Raw genomic sequence first — 15,112 nt, 5'->3', positions numbered from 1 at the left:
ATCCCATCAGACAAATTGTACTAGTCATAGTTACACGTTAACCTCACTGAAGTAGCAATAATAGGCTGTATCCAAGAAAATACGCAATTTAATAGGGATAAAATGAATGTAATAATATATATTTGGGCCACTAGGTTTTTCCATCCCAAGTACATAGCTTAAGAAGTATGTATAACAGCATTTCATGGCAGATATGGGGCTGATTCTGTAAATTAGTTTGATTAACGTTTATTGCAACTTTCTGCTAGCATGCTTTCTTTTTTTTACTGTGTTTTTCAGGCTCCTTTGTACCAGGGTTGTGGGTGTACTTAGGTCTTGTCCATCATTTGCACTGTGAGAATCACTAGGCCTGGTTTTGAGGATGTGGGCCATACAGATGGAGCTGGAGCTGGCAGTTCTCTGGGCGGCCCACCTTCTGAAAGCACAGGCTAGAGTTGGTTCTTCAGTCCTTCTGGTCCTTCTGCCCCTCTAGGCCATTTAATACCCTACAATGTAATCGTCCATCTGTGGGTCACAATCTGTTAGTGGAGTCATAAAATCAACTCAATGGGATATAGCCAGCATTTTAAAATTTGACTAGACAAAGGACAGCATATATCACAAAAGTTATATTGTGAAGATTATTTGAATTACATATGTAAGCATGTATTACTGGGTTTATGGTATAAATTATTTCTGTAGTCAATAAAATTTTAAAAAATCTTTCTCTTCTAAACTAGCCGTAGTGGATTCTGTTTTGTACAATTGAATGCTGACCAATACGTGGTAACAATTAAGAACAAACAGTGTTATGTGGCTTCCTGGAGAGCTGGTGTTAGACTGTTAATGTTAGTTACTGCTTACAGAAGGTCTACTATATCAAGCACTTCATAAACAACTCATTTCTTACACCGGTTTTATACATTCCAGAAACAGGCTCAGAGGTTTAGTAACCTGCATAGCATTTCAGCTAATGATAACCACTGTCTTCATTTTGGGCTGCTGTAACAGAATACCTGAGACTGGGTAATTTATAAAGAACAGAAATTTGTTCTCACAGTTTTGGAGGCTGGGAAGTGTAAGATCAATCAGGCTCTGGCAGATTCAGTTCTGATTCCAAGATGATGCTTCACTGCTTGTCCGCCAGAAAGGTGGAATGTTGTGTTCTCACATACCAGAAGAGCAGGAGAGAGCCCATGCCTCCAGGCCCTTTTTATTACAGCAGTAATCCATTCATGAGGGTGGAGCCCTCATGACCTAAACACCTTCCATCCTCACCTCCAACACCTGCACTGAGTATTGTTTCCAACACATGAATTTTGGGGGACACATTCAGACAGCAATGACAAAACCCAGGGCCTTACATCTTTAAGTCCAAATTCTTTGCAGTATCTTCAGTATCTTCCAAGAAGTGGGAGAGGTGGTTAGTGAAAATCCTGGTCTAGTTTGTTCATACCTAGAATGATTCCATCTGGGCACCATGCTTAAAGGAACATGCTTAAATATGAAGCTGCTTGGAAAGAATTGGAACCATATTCATGGGGGACAGATGAAAGAACCGCAGTGTATTGTTTAGAGAAGAAATGTGTATATTGGGAATGGGAGGAATATGCAGGCAGGGGTGGCTAGAGAAGGTCCCTGGGAGTTGATAGATTTTAAAGACTGAAAAGAGGAATTAGCCTGGTCATTTGTGATTTGAAGGACTGGGAGTAGGACCAGAGGGTTTAATCTAGCAAGTTGATGGCATAGGGTAGATTCATGGAACATCCCTAAAACAGCAAAATGAAATAAAAGCAAAGTATATGCCATCTGGAAGAATATTATATAGTCTGTTGGGCTGGGATTATTGGAGACTGATCTTTTGTGTTATTGTAAAGGTTGAATATGATATTTTTACTTTGTGAAATATATAATTTAGAAAAGTATATAAAATATAAGTATACAGTATAGTGAATAACTGCAAAATAGGAACATCTAAATAACTATTACAAGCAGAATATTGCCAGCATAAATGTCTTAACCACCCCCCACTTCTAGAGGTATCTTTTTTTGACATTTAAAGTAATTGTTTCCTTTCAAGTTTGTCATCTACATAGGCCTAAGTTTTGATTGTCTGGTTTTGAATATAAATGGAATCATATTATATGAATTCTTAGGTCTTACTTCCTTCACTCAACACTGAGATTTTACCCATGTTCCATGTAGCTGTAGTTCATTTATTTTATTACCTTATAGTGTTCGGTTGTATTAATACACCAGAACATTGCATGCCTGGTATAAACCCAAATTGGTCATGATGTATTTATTTATTTATTTATTTTCTGAGACAGATTCTTGCTCCGTTGTGCAGGCTAGAGTGCCATGGCATCAGCCTGGCTCACAGCAACCTCAGACTCCTGGGCTTGAGCAATCCTCCTGCCTCAACCTCCCGAGTAGCTGGGACTACAGGCCTGCGCCACCATGCCTGGCTAATTTTTTCTATTTTTAGTTGTCTAGATTTCTTTCTATTTTTAGTAGAGACAGAGTCTTGCTCTTGCTGAGGTTGGTCTCCTGACCTCAAGCAATCCTCCCACCTCAGCCTCCCAGAGTGCTAGGATTACAGGCGTGAGCCACAGTGCTCAGCCTGACTCCACTGGTTGGTTTTAAGATTCTGTCTTTGTATATGTCTTTGGTTTTGTGCAGTTATACTACTAGGGTGTAGGTTACTATTTATTTAGCTTTTGGGGATTCATTGGGTCTCTTAACCTGTATATTGATATCTTTCATCATCAGTTCTGGAAAATTGTCAGCTTCTCTCTCTTTTCCTCATGGTAATGTTCTAAAATGTCTGTTCAAATTACAGTTATAATGGCTTATTCTCAATTCAACTTCTTTTTTTTTAAAAAAAAAAAAGACTGTTCTTTTTACAACAGTTCTAGGTTCACACCAAAATTGAGAGGAAGGCGCAGAGATATCCCATATGCCCCCTCCTGCCACATATGCACTGCCTCCTCCATTATCAACAGCCTCCACCAGAGAGGTATATTTTACAACTGATGAACCTTTATTGACATTATTGTCACCCAAAGTTCATAGTTTACGTTAGGGTTCACTCTTGGTGTTGTATACTCTATGGGTTTGGACAAATTTATAATGAGATATCCATCTCTATTGTATCACACAGAGTATTTTTACTGCCTTCAAAATCCTTAGCACTTTGCCTATTCATCTTTTCCTACCCTCAAACTCCACCCGACAAACCTGGCAACAGCTTATCTTTTTACTGTCTTCATAGTTTTGCCTTTTCCAGAGTGTCATACAGTTGGAATCATAGTATGCAGCCTATTTTCTTCCATGTCTTTTTGTGGTTTGATAACTCATTGGTTTTTAGTGCTGAACAATATTCCATTGTCTGGATGTACCACAGCTTATTTATCTATTAATCTACTAACGTACATCTTGGTTTCTTCCAAGTTTTGGCAATTATGAACCAAGCTATTATAAACATGCATATTTTTTGTGTGGATATAAGTTTCCAACTCCTGTGGGAAAGTGCCAGGGAGTGTGATTGCTGGATTGTATGGTATGAGCATGTTTAGATGTGTTAGAAACTGCCACACTGTCTTCCAGAGTGGTTGTACCATTTTGCATTCCCACCGGGAATGAGAGTTCCTGTTGCTCCACATCCTCACCAGCATTTGGTGTTGGCAGTGTTCTGCATTCTAGCCATTCCAATAGGTGTGTAGTGTATCTCCTCATTGTTTTAATTTGCATTTCCCCAGTGAAACAATGTGGATCATCTTTCATTTGCTTTTTGCCATCTGCATATTTTCTTTGGCTAGGTGTCGGTTAAGATCTTTGGCCCATTTCTTAGTTGGTTTGTTTATTTTCTTATTATTGAGTATTAAGAGGTTATTTTTGGTATATTTTGAATAACAATCCTTTATCAGAGATATCTTTTGCAAATATTTCTCCCAGTTTAAGGCTTCTCTTTTCATTCTCTTGAAAATGTCTGTTGCCAAGCGGAAATATTTTATTTTAATGAAGTCCAGCTTATCAATTATTTCTTTCATGAACTGTGCCTTTGATGTTGTTCTGAGAAGTTATGGCCAAACCCAAGGTCATCTAGATTTTCTCCTATGTAATCATCTAGGAATTTTATGGTTTTGCATTTTACATTTAGGTCTCTGATCCATTTTGAGTTAATTTTTATCCTCTTTTTATTTTTGAATTGTAAATATCTTTATTCTGGATTCAAGTTTAGTATCTGATACATGATTTGCAAATATTTTCATTTATTATAAGGTCCTTTCACTTTCTTGATGGTGTCAAGAAGCATAAATTTTTGATAAAATCCAATTTATCTATTTTTAATTTTGTTGCTTGTGCTTTTCATGTCATATAAGAAACTCCTACTCCGAAGTCACAAAGATTTACACCTAATTTTCTTCTAAGAGTTTAATTGTTTTAGCTCTTACGTTTAGCACTTTGATCCATTTTTACTTAACTTGCATATATGGTGTAAGATAGAGGTCTAACTTTGTTCTTTGACATGTGGATATTCAGTTCTCTCAGCACCATTTGTTAAAAAAACTATTCTTTCCCCATTCCATCATCTTGGTATCCTTGTTGAAAATCAATTGACCATAAATGTAAGGGCTTATTTCTGGATTTTCCATTTTGTTCCATTGATCCTTATGTCTTTACATGTGCCAATATCACGATGTTTTGATTACTATAGTTTTGTATTGTTTTCAAATTACACATCCTCCCTGTGTTTCTCTATATTTGTGTCCATAGTTCCTTCTTCCCCAATCCAGTGCCACCTCATCTTAACTTGATTACATCTACAAAGACCCTACTTCCAAATATGATCACATTTACTAGTACTGGCAGTTAGGACTTGAACATATCTTTTTACGGGACACAATTCTACCCACTGCAGATATAATTAATAGTATTTTTCTTTCTTGTGATGTCTTTGTCTGTCTTTGGCATCAGGGCCTCACAGAATGAGATGGAATATGTTCCCTCTTCTGTTTTTGAAAGAGTTTGTGAAGATTGTTTTAATTCTTTAAAAGTTTAGAATTCACCAGTGAAACTATTAATATCTGGGTCTGCACTTTTTTGTGTGTGAAAAGTTTTTGATGACTAATTAAATCAGTAATTGTTATTGGTCCGTTTAGATTTTCTATTTTTGAGTTGGTTTTGGTAGTTTGTATTTTTCTAGGAATTTGTCTATTTCATCTAGGTTATCTAATTTGTTGGCATAGAGTTGTTCACAATATTCTCATAATCCTTTTTATTTCTGTAAGGTCAATAATAATGTCCTTCTTTCACTCCTGATTTCAGTGAATGAGTGTTCTCTTCTTCTATTTTTGATCATTCTAGCCAAAGATTTGTTAATTTGTTGATATTTTCAAGAACCAAAAGTTGGTTTTGATTTTTCTGTTTTTTCTATTCTCTACTTCATTATTTCCACTCTAAGTTTTCTTATTGCCTTCTTCCTTGCTTGCTTTAGTTTAGTTTGCTTTTCTTTTTATGGTTTCTTAAGGTGGAGGATTTGTTTATTGACTTGAGATTTTCTTTTTTAATATGGGCATTTACAGTTATAAATAAGGAGTGAAAAAGAAAATAAATTCTAAAAAGGTACCTGTGTGTTCTCCCAAAATGGAAGGAAGCCCCTCTGAAGTAATTTCATAGCACTGAGAAAGTTCAAAACATATAGGAAAAATAGAATAACTAATCTTTAAGATTTTCTACATCACTATAAGAGTTACAGTTATTTATGGCACCTGTTATTCATTTAACATCCATCCTACTTTGTGTGTGGCCCCTGTGGTTTGGACTGGTTTTCCGGAAGGTGAAAGCCTTTTGCTAATGAGGCTTGGTTCTTGAGCTCACTCAGCTTTGCATCATTCCAACTGGCTGGATTCAGTCGGTGGCAAAAGGAGACCGGGGAAGTGTCTTTTTCTCCAGGCAAGTTCTTTTTGCCCACTAGAAAGGAAATCAAAGTTCTTTAGTCACAGCCAAGAAAAAGCATCATTTTCACATGTAGAACTGCACCTGATGATTTTCAGATTATTTACAAACTGAATAGCAGTAACCATCCTATCAGTCTTAATAACTTCCCAGGAGAAACCAAGCACTTTTCCTTCTCGACAGTTCTGTGTCACTCACTGTTGATGCATGTGATCCACTCCTGTCCTTGATGCTGTCTACATGAGAAGAGAAATAACAGCCAGTCTCTTACAAACTAATCTGATGCTCCATCCATTAATTTACCTTAGTGGCTATTTGCAGAGGAAGCCATAGTAGCCCCTGAACAGTTGGCCTCACTGGGTGGGGGAGGGGGGCCAAGGCCCAAGACCTGGGTTTCACAGCACCTTCCCTACACAGCACTGTACTTCCTGCCACATGGCCATCTCCACCCTACCTTGCAGGAGACTACTGCCTCAACTTCATTTTCCATCTTAGCAATGGAAGAGAGTGGAGAGCTGGAGGGCTAAGGTCTGCAGGCACCTGGAGTGTTGTGAAATGAACACATCAGAGTTCGGGGTTAATGGGCCTTGGACATATACTGGTATAACCACATGAATGTTGAGTAGTCCAAGTTGTCATATAGAGCATTCCCAGCAGGGCTCCTACCCCAGTCCTCTTATGTTGACTATCTATTGACATCCCCAAATCACCTATTTCTTTTTATTTTATTTTATTTTATTTATTTATTTTTTATTTCAGCATATTATAGGGGTACAAAAGTTTAGGTTATATATATTGCCCTTGTCCCCCCTCCCCCAAATCAGAGCTTCAAGAGTGTCCATCCCCTAGACGGTGCGCATCGCACTCATTATGTATGTATATACCCATCCTCTCCCCCCCTACATCTACCCGACACCTGATTAATGTTATTCCTAAATGTGCTCTTAGGTGATGATCAGTGAAACTAATTTGATGCAAATCACATATTTCTTATTTGCCCTGCTATTACCCTACAAGAACTCTACCAGGGCTCCCTGGTAGGAGAGTACCAAGTTGGTACCATCTGAGCCCTCCAACTTCCTTTCCCTGCCAACTCCTTACTGCTACCATGTACCCATAAAGTAGTGGTGACAGACTATCAGTCACCAGAACTGCAAGTAATAAAGGATAGAAATCATACAGACCAAAACTCAGTTATCATACAGTCAGCCCTCCATGCCTGTGGGTTTCACATCTGTGGATTCAACCACCTGTGGATCAAAAATATTCAGGGAAAAACCCCAGTTGCATTTGTATTGAACATGTACAGGCTTTTTCTCCCTAACCAATACAGTATAGCAGCTACTAACACACCATTTACATTGTATTCAGTATTGTAAGTCATCTACAGATGATTTAAAGTACACAGGAGGATGTTTGTACATTATATGCAGATACTACATCATTTTATGTAAGGCACTTGAGCATCTGTGGATTTTGGTACCTGTAAGGGGTGGGAGTTGGTCCTGGAACCAATCCACCACAGATACTGAGGGACATCTGTGTTAGTAGTAGGACTTACAGATTCAGAGAGCCTCTCTGGATACAGAGAAAACTATATGCAAAACCCATGCTGAGGCACGTGATCATTCCAGTAAAGACAGCAATATGATCCTTGATCAGGCATTTAAAGCCATTTTATCTTCTGTTCATTAATGTAAAATGTAATTTTTTGTTGTTGTTGTTGTTGTTGTTGTAATTGACCTGATCCTTTTTAGCTGAAAAATACCCTCTGGTATTATATCCAAGAAGAGAGGTGAGGTGGCAAGGAGTAACTTCTCAAAAAGAAAAAGAAAATGCCTTCTGTCAAAAGATACTTCTCCATTTAGAGATGGATTATATAAGAAGTGTTTTGATATTGCTCTTTTTCTTACTGAAAAGAGAATTAGAAAATGGAAAAAATATAAATGAAACAAATTTTTACTGGGGGGGGGAATTCTCTCAAGAAGTATATGATGAAAAAAAGTATATCAAAAAAAGTGTTTCTTTGTTAGCAACTAAACACAGCTAGGTTGGAAAGATTTAAAAAGATCCAGGATATCTCATCAAGAAAAAGTCTAATAACTATGAAAGTAAGATTATAGAGAAAAGTTAAGATTGACAAATTACTAAATTGTGTCTTGGTTTTACCCTAATTTTTAAAAATGGGTTTTACAGGTAAGTAAAGAAACCTCTGGGCCAGGCATGGTGGCTCACACCTGTAATCCTAGCACTCTGGGAGGTTGAGACGGGAGGATCGCTTGAGATCAGGAGTTCGAGACCAGCCTGGGCAAGAGTGAGACCCCCGTCTTGACTAAAAATATTAATAGAAAAAATTAACTGAACATGATGGCACATGCCTGTAGTCCCAGCTACTTGGAAGTCTGAGGCAGGAGGATCACTCGAGCCTAGGAGTTTGAGGAGCTGTGATGATGGCACTGCAATCTAGCCAGGGGGACAAGAAGGAGATCCTGTCTTGAAAAGAGAGGAGAGGAGAGGGGAGGGGAGGGGAGGGGCGGGGAGGGGAGGGGAGGAGAGGAGGGAAGAGAAAGGAAGGAAAGAAGGAAAGGAGGGAGGGAGAAAGGGAGAGAGAGAGAAAGAGAGAAAGAAAGAAGAGAGAGACAGAGAGAAAGAAAGAAAGAGACCAACCTCTGGAAGAGAATATACCAAAATAATGGACATATTTGGCTACTGGAATTGCTGGTAATTTTTTCTTTTTTCCATTATCCGTATTTTAACATTTTTTAAAACATGAAAACTATATTACTTCATTAAGGAAAAGATTAAAATTTCATTATAAAATATCTTTGTTAAATTTTAATTGCATTTACTATTTTAAGAAATATTTTTAATATTGAAAATATATGAGGAAATTATAACTATAAATTATAAGTTTTGAAGAAAAATATGCAGGTTGATACGATGGAAAAGCAGTAAATTTGGGAGTTTTACATTTGAGTTTAAATTCAGCTTTTTTACTAACTAAAAGATCTTGAATAAATAAAATAAACTTCCACATCCTCAATTTTTTAATCATAAAAGAAGGAGAATGGGTCAGATAATCTCTGGGGGTCCCTTCCTGCTCTCCTGGTCCTGGAGACCAGGCTGAACGGTCATGGCAAACTACTGCCACCTTGCGGCAGTTATCTAAAGTGAGAGGGCTGTGTTTAAGGGATGAAACCACCGTCATTCATTCCTTCATGCTTGTTTTCCTAGCATGCATGTGTTAGGCAAGTGCTAGCATTATCATTTATTCAATTTAATGTTTTTCTAGATGATGTAGGTGAAACAAACAAGACATAAGTTGTCACATGCCAGCCATGTGACCTTGAGGACATCATTTAACCTCCTTTGAGTCTCTGTCTTTCCATCTGAAAAATAAAGATAATAATAGCCCCCTTACATTATATATAGAAGATTTACAGATGACAAACATAAAGTATCTTAAACAGTCCATGGCAAAGAATATTTGTTCGATAAATGTTAGCAATTTTCCTTAGAAAGGTTACCATCTAGCAGGGGAAGTAAGACAAATAGAGATTTCTATGCAAATATTGATACTGTGCAGTATGTGATGTGCTATGAAAATCCAAAGAAGGCACAAGATACATTCCCAATATGGCAAAAACTGAAGTTCAGATAGACTGGAGTGTAAAAGACAGGTAAGGAATTGTTGGTAACTATTCTGGAATGGCAAGTTGCAGATCTACTCCGGAGGGTCCTAAACGCCAGGGAAACAGTGGCCAGCCAAGGGAGAGTTTTGGATAAAGAGTAATATCACTAGAGCTGAGCTTCAGGAATCTCAATATTAATCTAATGTCTGACAACAATGTTAAGAAACCATCGCCAAAACAACCAGGTAATGAGCAAAGAGGACGGCAAAAGAAAGATGGATGGAAACGACGCTGAGGAACTGCAAAATCAAGAGTTGTGAATGAAGCTAAGCTGTAGTTGGTGGTGTCAGGACACCAATCCAACCACAGCAGTTGTAGGACTAGACTCCAGGTTTTCTGATTCTGGGTCTAATACCTCTTCCCTACCCATGAAAGATGTTAACCCAACTTTCCACTGAGTTCTTCCGAACACTGAACCAAATACGAGGTTGGCCTTCAAAGTGACAATTTTCTAATGTGCCAGAGGTTACAGGGGAAATTTTATGAGAAAATACTCTTTCACAAGCCCATGCTCTTTTAGTATCAGAAAGGGCATTTATGAAATCTCAAGTATGTCCCATTTTGAAACCTTTGTGGGATTTATGATGGCTTAACTTTTAGTTGACAAGAATTTTTTTTCTGGCATCATAAAGAAGCAGGCAGTTTCAGAGGTGATGCTTTGACAAATAGAAGCATAGATCAGGACAAATGACAAGAAGCTCTCATAAAATGTACTTTGATGACAGCAGAGGCAAATAATGATATAATGCCCTGCAGTAACATATTTGAAACAGAGACTTTCGGAGTGAGGACGATAGGGAAAATAGTATTAGAAAAAGACTAATGCTGTACGAGGGTCCTGGCAGATGGGAAGTGCAGGATAATCCTGCAATAGTGGAATAATATGGTTCAAGAAAAAAAGGTGACTGTTGACTGAGACTGAGTTTGATTATCACAGAAGAGATGAAACACTTTTTCATAGTCAGAAAAATCAATCTACAGCCAAAGAAGAGAAGTCATTTGATGATAAGGCAATAAAAACTTCAAAGGGTAAGTTAAAATTGTTTCCTAATTCATTTCAGCCTAAACTGATCCCTGCGCCCGTCTCACGCTGTCCGCCAGCTCTCTCGCTGGAATATGTTACCCAGTCTCCTTGGAATCATTACCCGGTCTCCTTGGAATGGAAACTGTGTCAGACTCCAGGGGTGAGTGGGAGGGAAAATGGTGCTGGCAGAAAGAGAGGAAGTGTTTTTTCAATTTAGAGCCAGAAGTAAGTGCTGACATTGTCTCACATGTGTTTGGGGACAATGGCACATGCCAATGGTAACACGTCCACTTTTCCGAGTCCCTCACTCACAGGCATTTGGCAGGAGGCAGCAGAAGCCAAAGTTACTTGCTGATCCCCACCCCCAGATCTCCGAATCTCTTTCCTCCTTCTTGGGAATGTAAAACGCGGGACAAGATGCACCATTTCCACCCTTATGTTATGAACATAGTAACCCACAATGAATTCTCTTATTATTGCCCCACATATATTTTGAAACAAAAAATTTTTTCCCTTACAAAACTTCACTTCCTCTTTCTTCATCAGCATACCGTTTGTGGGGTTTGAACATTAACCTCAGCGGACTTCAGAGCTGCGTTAGGCAAAGCCTGTGTTTTCTAGGCCAAAGTGGGCAAAGCTAAGTTAGAGGAAATGTTGAGGAGGATGAGAGAGAGGCTGGTTCCTCCCACGGGGCTCCACACCCTGCACCACCCCTGGCCTCCCACTGGAGGTCCCGAGTTCAGATCCCTTAGGCTTTCCGGTCACCTCTGATGAGCTGGGGCTGTGATAGCTGCTTAGCCCCTTGGCTGCTGTAGTGCGGTTGGTTGGCAGAGAGGAAAAATAATGTTTATTTTTAAAGACAGTTTCATTTGTGTACAACACAATGTCTACATTGAACATCTCATGTTTAGAAGGCAAAATAATCACCTGCTTGCCACTTTTTCCTTGCGCTTTGTAGGCATGGAATATCATCTGCTTTGTCCTAGTATAATTATCTGGGCCCACTTTTTTAGAATCAATTATCAGAACTGAAGTTAGAATACAACAAGTAGGAGGCAGACAGCTAACATTTTTAAATGCTATGAACACCAGGTGCTATGCTAGTTGTGTTACATTTATCTGAATGAAGTATTTTGTAAACCTGTAAGAATTCCCTCTTAGGGTGAAAACTGGTCTCTTTATTTTTAGGGAGTCAGCAAGCCATTCTGATGGGCTACTACGGTATTAGAGTAGGACCCCAGAGCTCAGGGGCTTTCCTGGGCAGCCTGAGGGAGAGAAGGGGAGGGAGATGTAGGGGCTCGGAAGTTAAAGCAGTGGGAGATCCCAAAGCGAGGTGGGAGGCTAATCTGAGAAGGGACCAGTGAGGAATGTCCTACATCAGGGATCGCTAAGAAACCTTTCCTTTTAAATTTTTATTATGGCAATTCCAAGCATATACAAAAGTAAAATGAGCAGTATGATGAACCCCATGTAGTCATCATTCAGCTTCAGCAATTATCATCTAATAGCTGATTTTGCTTCTTACGAATCCTATCTAATTTCCCACTCCCAATGAATTATTCTGAAACAAATCCCAGACATTGTATCACCTCATAGATTACGTTTTAATCTGTTTGCTGAGCCCTTTGTGCTGTAGCTCCCCTCTTATTATTCAAATTTCTGGAAAATCAAAGACTTTAGTGTCAGTGGTAATTTGAAGGGGGACTAAAAGCAAAAAAGGTTTGCACTGGGGCCAAAGTGGGTGTAGAAAAGGCAGTAGTAGCATGAAGTCTGATGAAGAGCTGAGATTAAGAATAAGCAGCGCTTATTCTTGAAATGGCTGGGGCAAGGGGGGCGGAGGGGATGCTAGTGTTTCTTCACGAAGTTGGATGAGAGCTTTATACAGGAATGCGTGTGTGTGTGTGTGTGTGTGTGTGTGTTATTAAAATGAAGAGTGACTCTAGAAGACTGGAAGGCTTGGGGACAGCCAGACAGCTGGCATTTGGGTTACAGTTGCATATTCCAAGTTTCCTTTCCTTGAAAGGAAAGAAAATACTAAATTTAAACACCATCTTTCAATTTCTCAGTCAATAATTTCCTTTTCTGTCTCTTTCATAAATGCAGTTTCTAGACATCAATGCAAGGCATTTACTCTCCACAGTGCCGTTCAGAAACATGAAATCACTGAAGGAGAGGGGGTTGTCAAGCAATTCCAATCCCAATTAAGTTTTCAGCTGATTTCTGTGTAGCCCTGGTTAAGTCACTGTTCTTTAATAACTTGTGGTGAAACCAGCAGAATTACCAAAGGTTAAAGTGGACCTAGATACTTGCAAAATTCCCCCCCAGTCTTCTCAAGGGGGGAAAAAGGAAAATTGGGACAATAATTGAACTAAATATAGATTTGCCAAATTAATAAAGTTCTTTAAGTTCATAGATAAACAGAGGAATTGGGGATTTGAAATATTGTCTTCTCTTAAAGACTCATCTACACTGTTGACAATTGCCCAATTAAGTCCAGTGTTGGATAGACTGTGATCTTTTTTTGCATAAATATAGCATGAATTATAGCTGAGTTATTTTCAGGATGTTTTATATTGAACACTGTATTTGTGTTCTAAGAGAAAGAAAATTTTTTCTTTGAGAAAATAAAATGACAACTTTCCTATCTTTATCAGATGTTTTCTGTTTTAAAAAAAAGACAGAGGATCTATATGGGAAACACAAATTATAATCAATATTAAAACAATACGTTGTTGAAAATATTGCTATCTAGAGGCCTTAGGAAATAATATCCAGACATCCACTAGATGTCACTTGATGTTTGCTTTTTTGTAAATGTAGTAGGTTTTTTTTTTTTTTTTTTAATGGTTTATCTGCAATTATGAATTGACGACACTCAGTGAGTCCAAACTGGCAGAAAACAAGCAGCAGCAATATTTGACTAAAATCGGGCAAAAGTCATCCGATGAGAACAATGATTGTAACTTTAAATAAGATTTGGGTGGTTGTAGGGTTCGTATAATCCCTTCTGGCATTTGTAAGGATGAAAAGACGCCAGCAGCTTTGCCCTCCTGCTGTGTTTAAACAAAAATGGAAAATTGTAATGAACAGCTAGATTTTTCCTATCTTCCATTTTCTTTTTTCTTCTTCCTCCTTCCCCAGTTTTAGGACAATGTGACTTTTAAAATGATTGCCCTTTACTGAAGTTACTTGCAACATTTTAAGATCAATTCTTCTTTGTTCAAATTTCTACCCACAAATTAAAACTTTTAATTCTCGTTATCTCAGTAAATGGAGAAGATCTCTAGAAATTTTGCGGGAGTTCTCTGGGGTTATCCACTTCCTGTATTAGCTAAAAATCTAATAATCCCTTCCCTTAGAGACCATGTATCCTGGGGTTTTGTTTTGTGTAACAGCTATTTGTTTATTTTTTTTAACTGTCATTGTATTTTGGCTTCACGATGGTTAAATAAGTCTCAGTATTAAGTAAACTTCTCTGACCCTGCCTATTTCCTGTCTTGTCAAACCTTTCCTTGTAAGAATAACAGTGTTCTTTTATTTGGTAGTGTGCAGCATGATGTTTTTGGCATACCCAACATTTTTGACTTGCAAAAATTTGTGACCTTAAGTGTGAGAGAAGTGAATGCTTTCTTCAGAACCTCATAGGGTCCCAATCTTAAAAAGTGTCCTATTGCATATACATTAGAGTTGTGAAATAATTATCAACGTGTTTATTTCCCAAACACCACAAATGACAAAAAGAAATAGTTTTTTTTTTCACTAAGTTACTAAAATTATTAAACCAGTGAAGACTTGGTAAATGTTTTGCTGCAACTAAACTTACATAAATCCTCAAACTGGTCTAGCTATACAAAAACGTGATGCTTGTATTTACCACGTTCTGTTTAAATGATTCATATTTTTAAAAACATGTTTTCAAGCCTACACACATTACATGGCAAAGGTAGTATTGTTATTCCAGTGAAAGAATGGAGGAAATATCTCTGTTGCCTGAACTTTGCATTTGCTATGTATACAGTTGTCAAGTGGATTCTATAACATAAGAACTGTCAAAAGCAAAAACTTCAATCAAGGGTCCCCCCACCTTTTTTTTTAAAGGTGACTAATGGCTAGCATTTTTCTCTATCTTTTGGTTTATTTTTCAATTGTGTGGACCATTATGAGAATAAAAACCATGGTAAACATCTCTTTCATCTAAAATTGACAACTGCTAAATACTTATTTTGAAATATTGAGGACTAAGAAACTGAAGAATGTAGATTGAGCCAATTTAAAAATATTATAGAATAAATTTTTATAATCACATAGCAGCAATTCTGTGAATTCTCTGAAAGTCTCAGCTAACAAAAATCTCAGTATCTGAAGTCGACTGAATTTGATAAAAATACTACCAACTAGTTTTACATCTTTGGCCTAGAAATATTGTTCTAATAAAGAGCCTGTGATATAGGCAGTA

This window comes from Eulemur rufifrons, chromosome 2 (genome assembly GCF_041146395.1).
Source record: "Eulemur rufifrons isolate Redbay chromosome 2, OSU_ERuf_1, whole genome shotgun sequence".
Taxonomy (NCBI): domain Eukaryota; kingdom Metazoa; phylum Chordata; class Mammalia; order Primates; family Lemuridae; genus Eulemur; species Eulemur rufifrons.
The sequence above is the reverse complement of the archived record's forward strand: the minus strand, read 5'-3'. Positions refer to the sequence as shown.